Source organism: Lissotriton helveticus, chromosome 1_1 (assembly GCF_964261635.1).
Source record: "Lissotriton helveticus chromosome 1_1, aLisHel1.1, whole genome shotgun sequence".
NCBI classification, from domain to species: Eukaryota; Metazoa; Chordata; class Amphibia; order Caudata; family Salamandridae; genus Lissotriton; species Lissotriton helveticus.
Window position 1 is genome coordinate 154,957,720 of NC_136057.1, and position 11,835 is coordinate 154,969,554.

Below are 11,835 nucleotides of genomic sequence, written 5' to 3' on the forward strand. Positions count from 1 at the left end.
CGGATGCATTGGCACCTATGTCCAGAGTATGAGAGCATACTTACTGACATTTAGGAAGAGGGAAGACGTTTTCTCCATTCACTATCATTGAAGTGAAGGCAATTTCATACAGGAGGCAACTACAATAAAGCCCCATTTAGCTGTCTAAATGGTGGAGGCATTTCCTTCCTTGCCTTAGGACACATTACTCACTGACTAATGTAGGAGCAGAGAAGAGAGGATGTCAGAGGCGCAACTAGAGCCAAACTTAGGGGGGGCTACTAAAAATTCCTGGGGGGTTGGAGGGGGGGGGGTAATTCTTCCAGAAATAGGCAGAGTGGAGATGAAGGGGTGAAAAACAACAAAGCCTCGGTGCGAGAAGCTCAAAAACTGTGAGTGTGCCCGGGAAGCTGTCTCAGCCTGGGCTGACACACACACGGCAGCGGGGGGAGTGGGGGGGGGGGTTGAAGCTCTTTGAGCCCAATGGGAATTGTGCACCTGGAGGATGTTACATACGAGAATCTGTGTGAAATGTTATACAGTTTGTTCAGATGTAAGGTTTCTCATGTTTTCTATGCACTGTTTGTTCTGCATTTGTATTATGCTCCTTTTTGACTCTATAACTCTCCCTTGATTCTCATGCATACATAACTACATTTTGAAACGAGACAGAGAATTATGTTGGAAAAATATTGTGAGACTTCATTTTCCCCATTGACGTACATTGAAGCAGAGGCAATTTCAGACAGGAGGTAGTTAAATTAAGCCAAATTTGGTTTATAAAAATCAGGAGTCTCGTGTCTTAATCAGGTTCTTTGCAGTGTATGCTGATGGGTCTGTGCGCATGGATTGCTCTGTGCTGCATATAGAATGTTGGCAATGGGAGCTGGGTGGTTGAGGCATGCTATAGAAGTTAAGGCAATGTTCGGTGAATAAAACATGAGGCCCCTGTGATCATTACAACCTTAACATGGAAAAGCAGACAGAGAAATTGTTTCCAGAGTACTTGGAGACAGTGGCGGCTCCTCCGCCATGGCAGAAGAGCGTTGATCCAATGCTTTTAACCCATTCCCTGCTAGGCCTTTTCCCCCCTGTGCTCAGCCTTGTTTTGGGCTATTTGGGGTAGTTTGCGCTTAGGCCCCTGTACTTTTTGACCACATAAGGTATCCACGCCTAATTTTCGTCCTTTTCTTTCAACATCATGGGGATTTTAAAGGTACCCAGAGTTTGTTAACTCCCCTGGAGGGGACCCAGAAATTAGCCCAAATGCAGAAAAAAAAATGGGGGGTGGAGGGGAATGGGAAAAAGTGCTGCAGATCAAAGCTTTTGGTGGCATATCAGCAACAGACGGAGATAAATATCGCAAAGCGCGCTTAGCGCTTTTATATCTATCGCCATCTATCGCTGGAATTTATTGCCTGTTAGCGCGTTATCAACAATGCGTTACTCCAGGGCGATAATATTCCAGGGAAATGGGCAAACATCGCTAGGAAACCAGCGATGCGATGTTGCACCCAAAACGGAGCTAGCGTTGGTGATACGACCCTGTGGTCGTATCACCATAATCCACCCCCCATGTTAGCTATGCCTTAGTCAGGAATTTAACAGACGTTAAGGCATAGTTAACAGGATGTAAAATATCGCTACCCCTTGTTGATGATATCAGGAAGCCGGGTAGCATTTTTTTCCCATGGTGTTTTGTCAGGAACACCTCCTTTGCATCTCATTAGAGATGCAAAGCGAGGTGTGAACAAAACGGGAGCTGAATCAAGGAAACACGCGTTAGTGTGTCTTTGCAAATAATGCGATATAATTATCGCAGCTTTAGCCTGAAAACGGACGCTAAAGCGGCGATAATTAGATCACCAGCCCTTGATAGGCCCACCGTTTTTTTCCCTGGAAATGGTATCAACAAAGGGTTTGTGGTGCTGAAATCACCATTTTCCCAGCTTTCAGGGACTGACAGACTTTTGTCAGCAAATCAACATTTTGGCACAGTTTTGGCATTTTACTGGGACATAGCCTATTATTGCTATTTTTTGTGCTTTTAACCACCTTCCAGTTACTGGTAGAAATGGGTAGGTAGGAAAACAATAATGGATCCTAGAAAGCTTTACATTTCAGAAAAGTAGACAATATTTCGAATTCAGTCAAAGTGTTTTTTATAGAAACTAACAGTTAAAAATAAGAAAAATAGAAAATAAGTTGAAAAAACACAGCCATTTGTGCTAACGTTTTCATCTGTAACTTCTTCTAAAAACAACAGATTTTTTAAAGCAATATACTGTAACATCCACTGGACCATTCTGGTTGTGGGGATATATAAGACTTGTAGGTTCATCAAGAACACGACAAAGCCAGGTTTTTTTCAGCTAAAGTTGAGGTTTGCAGGGGATTCTGGGTAGGGAAACTATGGGGGATCCATATAAGCCATACCTCACTGGACTCCCCAGGGTGTCTAGTTTTCAGAAATGTGTAGGTTTGGTAGGTTTCCCTAGATGACCGCCGAGCACGGGCCAGAAACCCAGGTGCCCCCCCTTGCAAAAGGTCGTTTTGTAATAGGTTATTTTGATGTCTCCACAATATGTTTTGGGCCATTTCCTGTCGTGGGTACTTGATCCACCCACACGAGTGTGGTACCATTTTTATCAGGAGACTTTGGAGAACGCGGGATGGATGAAAGTTTGTGGACCCACGCAGATTCCAGAACTTTCCATCACAGAAATATGAGGAAAATGTGTTTTTTTAATAAAGTTTGAGGTTTGCAAGGGATTCTGGGTAAAAGAACTTGATGAGAGCCACTCAAGTCACCCCATTCTGGATGTCCCTGGGTGTCTAGTTTTACAAATAATGTATAGGTTTGCTAGGGTTCCTGCTGGTAATGGCCCTTTTTACAGGGTTATCCCCAAACTTTTTGCTTCTTCCTCCTGTCATTTCCTGGCCTGTTTGTGTTGGTTTTAGGACTCTGTGCATTTTACCACTGCTAATCAGTGCTAGCTAAAGTGCATATGCTCTCTGTATAAATTGTGTTATGGATTGGTGTTTCCATGATTGGATATTTGATTTACTTGTTAGTCCCTAGTAAAGTGCACTGAGAGTGCCAGGGCCTGTAAATCAAATGCTACTAGTGGGCCTACAGCACTGATTGTGCCACCTACCTGAGTAGCCCTGAAAAGGTAATTTAGACCTGGCATTGCAGAGTCTGCGTGCAGTTTGTAACTGCCATGTCGACTGGGCCAGTGCACACACTTGCCAGTTCCTAACCTTTCCTTTTCTTACATGTCAGGCACCCCTAAGGTAAGGTACCCCTGTGGGCAGGGCGCAGTGTATGTGAAAGGTAGGGCATGCCCTGGTGTGTGTGGCATGTCCTGGTAGCGAATTATGGTCATTTAATTTTTTTTGCTAAAGCAAGGCTACCTGTTCCCCAAAGGACAGAATGGGAAGTGTGTTTATAACATCTTATAAACATAACTGGCCTGGGGAATTAGGTAAGAAAATAAAGTTTAGTATGCCTGAACTCAGAATCTAAAGATGCATCTTTTAGTGAAGGAGATTTTTACATTCTGTGTTTGAAAATACCACTTTTAGAAAGTAGGTATTTTCTTGCTCAGTCATCCCGTTTGCCTGATCTGGGATGTGGATTTCCTTTCTGGGTTTTGGATGACAGAAGGCTGCAGAGCAGGAGTGGCTCCAGAAAGTCTAGGTAGGTCAGGAAAGGGCTGAGTAGACCTGGGCTGCGATGGTGGAAGGGGGAGGAGGTTTCCTTGCACCTCATAGGGCCGGTCTGCCTCTGACAATGCCATGTTTGAGTTTTGGCCCTTTCTCAGAAGAAGAAGTGGGTAAAGTCATGCTAGAAGTCAAATCTGGCTCCCCGTTGGATCCCTGCCCGCACCATATTTTTTCGCTATTAACCCCGATAATCTGTCCGGCTGTAACACAAGTACTCAACTACTCACTAAATTCTGCGGAATTTCCAACAATCTGGAAAAATGCGTGTGGGGAAGTGGGTGTAGCGGGCCGGAAAATCAGGCGAGGAGGCCGTAGGTAGTGGGCAATACTGGTAGTTTTATTTCTTGGAACAACAAGGAATGTCACAAGCGAGAGGAAGGGAGGCTCCCGGCGATGTCTTCTGATCCGGCTCTTCTGTCTGCAGCTCGAGGTCTTTAGGCTCTCCTGGGATGGCTCCGATGGCGGGGAGGATCCACGGAGGGCAGTACGAGAGGAAACAAAAGACAAGGGACCGTTAGTCCTATCCGGTACTCTACGCAGTGGATACCGCTCACCGTCACCCGGGCAGTGCGAGGGGGGGGGGCGGAAACAGGCTGTGAGGAAAGGAGGGTACCGGGAAAGGGAATACAGGGTAGGAAATAGAGAGGGTGCCAAGGGGGGAGGACGTGAGAGGGACGGGGTTGTCGCTGTGGGGTGCTATACAGTTCTTTATACAGTGCAGGGAAGGTGAGACTATGGAGAAGGGGTTATGTACAGGGACAACACAGGGACTCCTAATGAGTAGGGAATAGGAAGGTAAAAGGCACTCACGCGGTCCGCCGTAACTCTCCGGTGAGTTACGGCCGCTCTCCAGCCACCTCCGTTGGATTCCACCACTCCTCAGTCCACACGTCTTCTTCACACGCCTGTTCTCCTTCTCCGTCTCCAGCCAGAGGGTCCTGCCACGAAACTCCGACAATGGGTTCTCTTTGCTCCTCGTTTTTATCCTGTGCTGGCGCTGCCTTGGGGGCGGGACTTCCGGGGTCAGCACGATATGGTTCCTCCGGACCTGCTGCTCTGGTTGGTCCCTGCGGGAGAGAGAAGGGCGGGGTTTCGTTGGTCAGGGCTGGTGTTCCGAGTCTGGTCTCGGATATGGCGTCCTGGCTCTGGAGCCGCAGTCCCGGAGGTAAGGGATGAGGTATAGGCGGGGGAGGGGGGCCCCCGACGTGGGCTCTTCGGGTCGCCGTCTCACAATGCGGTATTCACCCCATTGATAAAAAAAGCAGGTGTAGACATCAATAACCCCGCCAATTATCGACCCATATCACAATTACCCTATCTATCGAAAGTCTTAGAAAAGCTGGTTAACAGGCAGCTTTCTAATTTTCTTGAAATCAACAACTTATTGGATGTTTCTCAGACGGGTTTCAGGGCCAATAATAGCACTGAGACAACACTCTTGGCCGTGCTGGATAGCATCAGAACACAGGTAGATTGGGGGAAAACAGTCGCCCTGATATTATTAGATCTCTCGGCGGCGTTTGACACCGTACCGCACAACCTGTTATTAGGAACCCTCGCAGCAAAAGGAATCCAGGCAAAAGCATTAGGTTGACTGCAATCATTTTTTGTCAGACAGAACTCAATCGGTGCGTATGGGCAACTTTTCGTCTTCCCTCCGGAACATCAAATATGGGGTCCCACAGGGAGCCCAACGTTATTCAACGTGTTTGTATCTTCCCTGGCAGAGATAGGAAGAAAGTGGGGTATCGATATCTGTTCAAATGCAGATGATACCCAACTAATGGTAACCTTAGCCTGGGAAAATAACCCGAAGGACAGGCTGTTAAACTGCCTCACTGAACTATCCGGCTGGATGCACAGTCACCGTTTAAAGCTTAACGCCGATAAGTCGGAAATACTGCTGTTCGGTGGACACACGCAGCTTTGGGACAACAGCTGGTGGCCCAGTACTCTGGGTACCCCCCCTCCCCCAATCCAACACTGACAGCAAGGAATCTAGGAGTTATCATTGACAGCACCCTGTCTATGGAAAACTATGTGTCAACAATCTGCGGCAAAGGTTTCGCACTATTAAAAATGCTCAGAAGAGTCTTTCCCTGGATCCCCACTGAATGTAGAAAGATTCTAGTCCAGTCACTGCTGATGAGCAGGCTGGACTATGGAAACTCCCTGTTTGTAGGTATGGCAGACTACCTCTTCACAAAACTACAATTAGTGCAGAATGCAGCGGCAAAGGCAATCTGCAATAGAAGAAAATATGACCCAGCCAAGAGTTGCCTAAGAGAGCTCCATTGGCTCCCAATGAGACAAAGAGCCACTTTCAAAATGATGTGCATAACACATAGAGCACTGTATAACACTGGCCATCATATCTTAAAAAATAAGATCAAGTTTTATGCACCCACTAGGAATCTCCGCTCTCAATCAACAGCGAGAGCAACAACTACCCGAGTGAAAAGAGCCAGGATGGGAGGACGGGCCTTCTCCCACCTGGCCGCAACTAGATGGAACGATCTGCCCAAGGATCTCAGACTCACGGACTGCCACCTGACTTTCAGAAAAAAATTAAAAACCTTTCTTTTTCCTAAACCCGACTAAACTTTGTATCACTCAAGTATTAGCCCATCGCTTATTACAGAAATCATAGCGCCGTGATATCCTATCCAGGATGATTGTTCGCGCTCTAAAAGCAACATTAACATTAACATTAACATCTCCACCTCCTGCCAGGAAATCACACCAGAGTAGGCAGAACTGGTTCTAAGAGATCAAATGATTTTGGGATATAAATATTGGGGCCCAGACCCCTGAGCTTTAGAACTCATCTGGATCAAGAAGACTGCCAAGAAGAGCCGGGGAAGCTGTGAGGAGGAACGACCGCTTTGCTGGGTGCTTTTGCTGGGCTGACCTGCAGTGGCTGCTTCTGCTTTGGCAGTAAAAGGCCTGGACTGGACTTTCTGCAACCTAATTTGTGTGTCTTTCCAAGGGCTTGAGGTAGAGCTTGCCCCCTATTCACGAAGTATCAGGAACAGCAAAGACTTCAATCTCTTCTGCCCGCAGCTCTGGGGACTGTTGGGCAGATTTACAATAACTGGCGCATCCCTGCATATCAGCAGGGATGCACCAGTTATTGTGTGTCACGGCTCCGCCACAATGGATGCGCCTCATGGGGCAAAAAGGGACAGATGCGTGACGCATCTGTGCCGTAAAGGCAGCGCATTGCTGGAATTGCATAGCAAGCGCGACGCAGCTCCAGCAAGGCTCTGGTGTGCCCTATCTTAACAATGCTGCGTCAATCCTTACACCTGCTTCAAGCAGGCGCAGGGTTTTGACGCAGCATGGGCTCAAAATCTTGTAGATTTCACTCAGCTACTTTTAGGAGGTGTTCCTGCGCCTGAACGCCCCCCCCCTTGCGCAGGAACGCCTACTTCTGGCACAGGGCTTTACAACGTGACGCATCTCCCAGATGCGTCACGTTGTAAACACCCCGCAGCATGGCGCTGGTTTTGTGCCACCGCTGCATCACAAAAGTGACGCAACTGCGGCGTAAAAGGGGCACAAGGGGCTTGTAAATCTGCCCCCCTGTGTTTTGTGCTGTAACAGAGGAAAAAGCAACTTGACGACGTCTATGACACCGCTGCCAACTCCGTGTCCTGACGGCACCGCAGAGGGCAGCGCCGCAACACCACAGCGCAACCCTGTTTCTCACCGACGATGCCTGCTGACGCCGCCACCGAGCCACTGCTCGCACCGCCACCTTTGGGCACCGCACTCCGCACCGCCTCGCATCTCGTGGACACCTTGGCCTCCCCGATGATGACGCTCCACGCCCAAATTGACGCTGCTGCTTGCATCGTGGTTCGAGGACACAGTTCGTAAAGTTACACGATGCACCACCCTTATCCCACACCGCAGCCATGGCCTACCGACTCCGGTGCCATCGACTCCAGTTCGTCAGCTGACGACAGCGCTTCCACAACGACGAAGCCACTGCTTGCACCGTGACCTGCTAGCACCGTGACAAGCACCAACTTCATCTCGCACCGCGACCCTGCTCTCACGACGATGCTATCTGATGCTGCCACCGAGCTGCTGCTCGCACCGTGACCTGAGGGCACTGCATGCCTTACAGCTGCACTACGCACTGCAGCACCCGATGCCTGCCGACGCCAGCGCTCCTGATCCCAACAGAGAGGAGATCGACCTGCAACGCGAGTGAGTTCGAGGGCCCACCGACTCCTGCACCGATCTCCGGAACCGACGCGTGCGGACACCGTTTTTTCAGAAGCTCAACGAGAGGTCGCATGAGGCTTAATAAAGAGTTCAGTGACAGATTTAGTGAATTTGAGCAACTGGAGCCCTGTGTGATGTTCACTTCAAACCCCTTCATGGAAGTGGATGTTAGTGACATTTCAGAGAAAATGAGTGTGCTTTTTAACCTTGACTCTGCCACAATGGAAATGGAGATTGGCACACTTCAAAATGACATTGAATTGAAATCAAGGCAATCTAACATTAATTTCTGGAGTCTTGTGGATGCTGAAAAGTTTAAGAACATCCACACAGCTGCATAGAAACTTTTTTCCCTATTTGACTCTACCTATCTTTGTGAATCAGCATTTTCGGATATGAACTTCATAAAATCTAAGTTTCGCACAAGTCTAACTGACGAACATTTAAATGACTCCATAAGAGTTGCCCTCTCAAGCTACACCCCACATTACAAGGGATTAATGCAGTGGTTCCCAAACTTTTTTGACCCGTGGCTCCCTTGACCTAATCGGCAGTTGGCCGTGGCTCCCCACCATTTATTTTTTTTAACCAGTGGGCGGGATGTAAGCCCGACCTCGGGAGTACTTCCTGTTGTCTTCCGTAAAGTAATTGGGACGCAATGAAGGTATTATAATGATATTAGTAACAAAATAAGAAGATAACAGTTGTTTAATAAAAACTTGTTAAGTGAGAAACAATACAAGACTTTTTTGGACCACACAACAATAGTTTAAAAACTTCTGTATAATAAAATATCTTTTTCAATGAACAGGGAAAACAACGGAATCCGAATTTACCTTACAAACTCTAGTGAGATGGATGTGCTTGTTTTTCCTTACATAGCTCCTGAAATCTTGGAGCTATTTTTGAGATCGCAACACGCATTTCCTTTTCAAGGTTAATTGTTGCCCTATATTTGGACTTTATTACTGCAACTGCTGAGAAACCAGCTTCACAAAGGTATGAAGTAGCAAACTGGATCAAAACATGCAGGGCTCTCTTGCTTATCATTGGGTATTCATCCCCAGCTTGGCACCAGAACTCAAACAGTGACTGAGACTGGAACCTTACTTTCAATGCCAAGTCACTTGCAACATCAATAAGCTGTTCTGCTTCCTCATTGTTGAAATGCTGAGGTATCTCAGCATTGAAAGGGTTGTTCACCCATTTTATTGGCTCCACTTCATCCTCTGGAAAATATTTGTCAAGGTAAAAACGCAGTTGCGACAAATACAGAACAAAAACTGTCTGCAGTTCCTCCTTTAACACCATTCCATTCTCCTGCAGAAACTGGTCCAATGAAGGGAAACATTTATAGTCACCCTTGCTTACACTGCTTTTCCAAAGGCTCACTTTGTTCTTAAAGCCTGAAACTTTGGATGACAGTTGCAAGATGTTAGTGTTATTGCCTTGCAAGGACTTGTTCAGTACATTCAGTTTTTCAAATAGATCAGAAAGAAAACCCAATTGTATTAGAAAGTCTGCATCAATAAATTTGTCAGCAAAACAATGTTCATCATCATGTAAATATGAGTATATTTCATTCCTCAGCTCATACACTCTAAGCAGGGAATTACCAAGAGACAGCCACCGAGAGCTGCTGTAGAACAAGAGGCATGAGTGGTCGGCACCCATGTCCTCACACAGTTTAGCAAAAAATCGTGCTTTCATTGGTCTTGTTTTAATATGATTTACCACTTTGATTACTATTTTCAAAATACCATGCAGTTCTTCACTGAGGTTTCCTGCTGCCAGTGCTTCTCGGTGTATTATACAGTGTGTCCAAACAGCATTGGGCGCTTTAGATCGTATGCGAGCTTGAAGTCCTTGGTAGCATCCTGCCATTGAACGACCCCCATCTGTACAAACTCCAACACATCTCTCCCAGTCAATTTGATTCTGTTGCATAAAATCATCCACAACTGCATACAAGTCTTGACCTGTAGTTCCACCTTTGATTTCTTTACAGAACAACAAATCCTCAACAATTTGTTTTTCGTGTACAAACCGGACATAGCAAATAAGATGGGTGTCTTTGTGGTTGTCTGTTGCCTCATCCAACTGCAGTGCAAAGTCTTTTCCTCGTAGATTACAGATGAGCTGATCATTAATATCTTGAGCCATATCATTGATCCTCCGGCTGACAGTATTATTAGAAAGAGGCACTTTCAGCAGCTGTTTACCCGCATCTTCGCTGACCATGTTTGTTACCATTTTAACAGCAGCAGGCAAAATCAGCTCTTCTGCAATTGTGTGGGGTTTTTTACTCTGTGCAACTAGATAGGCCACTTGATATGAGGACAGGAGGGCATTACTATTAATTTTGGTTTGTTTAGAGAAAGTGGACTTTTGTACTTTGGCTTCTGCAACTTTTCTTACAAAAATTTCCCTTGGTTTTCCCACCACATTTGGGTGAAGACTTTCAAGATGCCTCTTAAGTTTACTTGGAAGCATGCATTCCAGAGCCAAAACTTTTAAACAGATTGCACATTGCGGACGGTCCTCATTATTAACCTGAACACATGTGAAACCATAATCCAGATACCTGTCATCGTACTTTCTGTACTTGGCTTTTCGTTTCCCGTCCTCTTTGTCAGAAGAACCTGCAACTTCACTTTGCGCAGATGAACTTGAACTCTGGATTAGAAATCTCTTCATTGTCAATCAGAAAGATGGAAATCAGTTTCACGCGTCTGAATTATTCGGATGGAGAAGTCTTTCTATCTGTAAAGTTCCTGGCCTTCTTTGCTTTTCCTTTGCTCAAGTATGTCCAGGTTTCTTCCGGGTCTCATCCAGTCTCCACGGTATAATAAGTCTGAAGTACAAAACATCCAGGTAAGAAAAGTATAAGTAGAACAAAAGTTATCCTCTTTCTAATGGTGGATCTATTATTGATGTTAATATCCAATAGCAGCCCGTGATGATGATGACCATTTGGATTAATTATTCTTATTGGTACCCCACACAGGTAGAAATAGCATTCAGTTTTGTAATGAGATCTAAGATGGCACATTTTTGCAAACAATGAAGAAAGCCAAATTGCAGCTAATGTGTACATCAGACTGATTTGTAACACCAAAGACCACACTTCAACAATTCCTGGGCCCAGCCAAGGACATATCACAGTAGTACAGAGTACGCTACAGAACGGACATATAGTTTTTAATCCAAATCATGGCAGTAGTTTGACTGACATTACAGCAACCCCTACTGAGTTTTTTCTGCTCCCTAATACTTTTTGCTCTCTACTGAGAACGGGCTAAACCGAGAAACACGTGTCTAGAAAGAACAGGACTACCTACAACTTTGGTGAAAGACTACAGCAACTTTGAAAGTAAGCATACTGCATTTACCAGGATGCAATGGGATGAACTCTGCTGGGATGAGAGGCAAATGCTGCAAAGCCCGAAACATGTAAATGCAGACGCCTGTGTGCCTGTGGAGAGGTACTGTGACCTGTGAAGACTTGGGCACCATTTCAGCAACCCCTGATGACTTTTCTGCCCCTTAATACGTTTTGCTCTCTACTGATGACGGGTTAAACCACCCTCCCTCTCACTCCTGGAGGGGGCTTGAGCCATCTGCAACATCCTGGTGGGCCTTACTACTGGTCGAGAGGGCCCGTGCCTCACCCACTGAAATTGAGTGAAGAGATGTGTGGGATAGATAGACTGCAAAGGAACGGCATTTGGTAAAACCACGTGCTTACCACACAGCAGTCAGCACCAAAACAGGGCATCAAGGACCAAGTACAGAATGCTTGCATTATTGCAAAAACTAAATAACATCCTTAATAAAGAGCCTTCAGGCACTGTGTGTGCCACCTGCCATAAAGCAACAATGGGAGCGCAG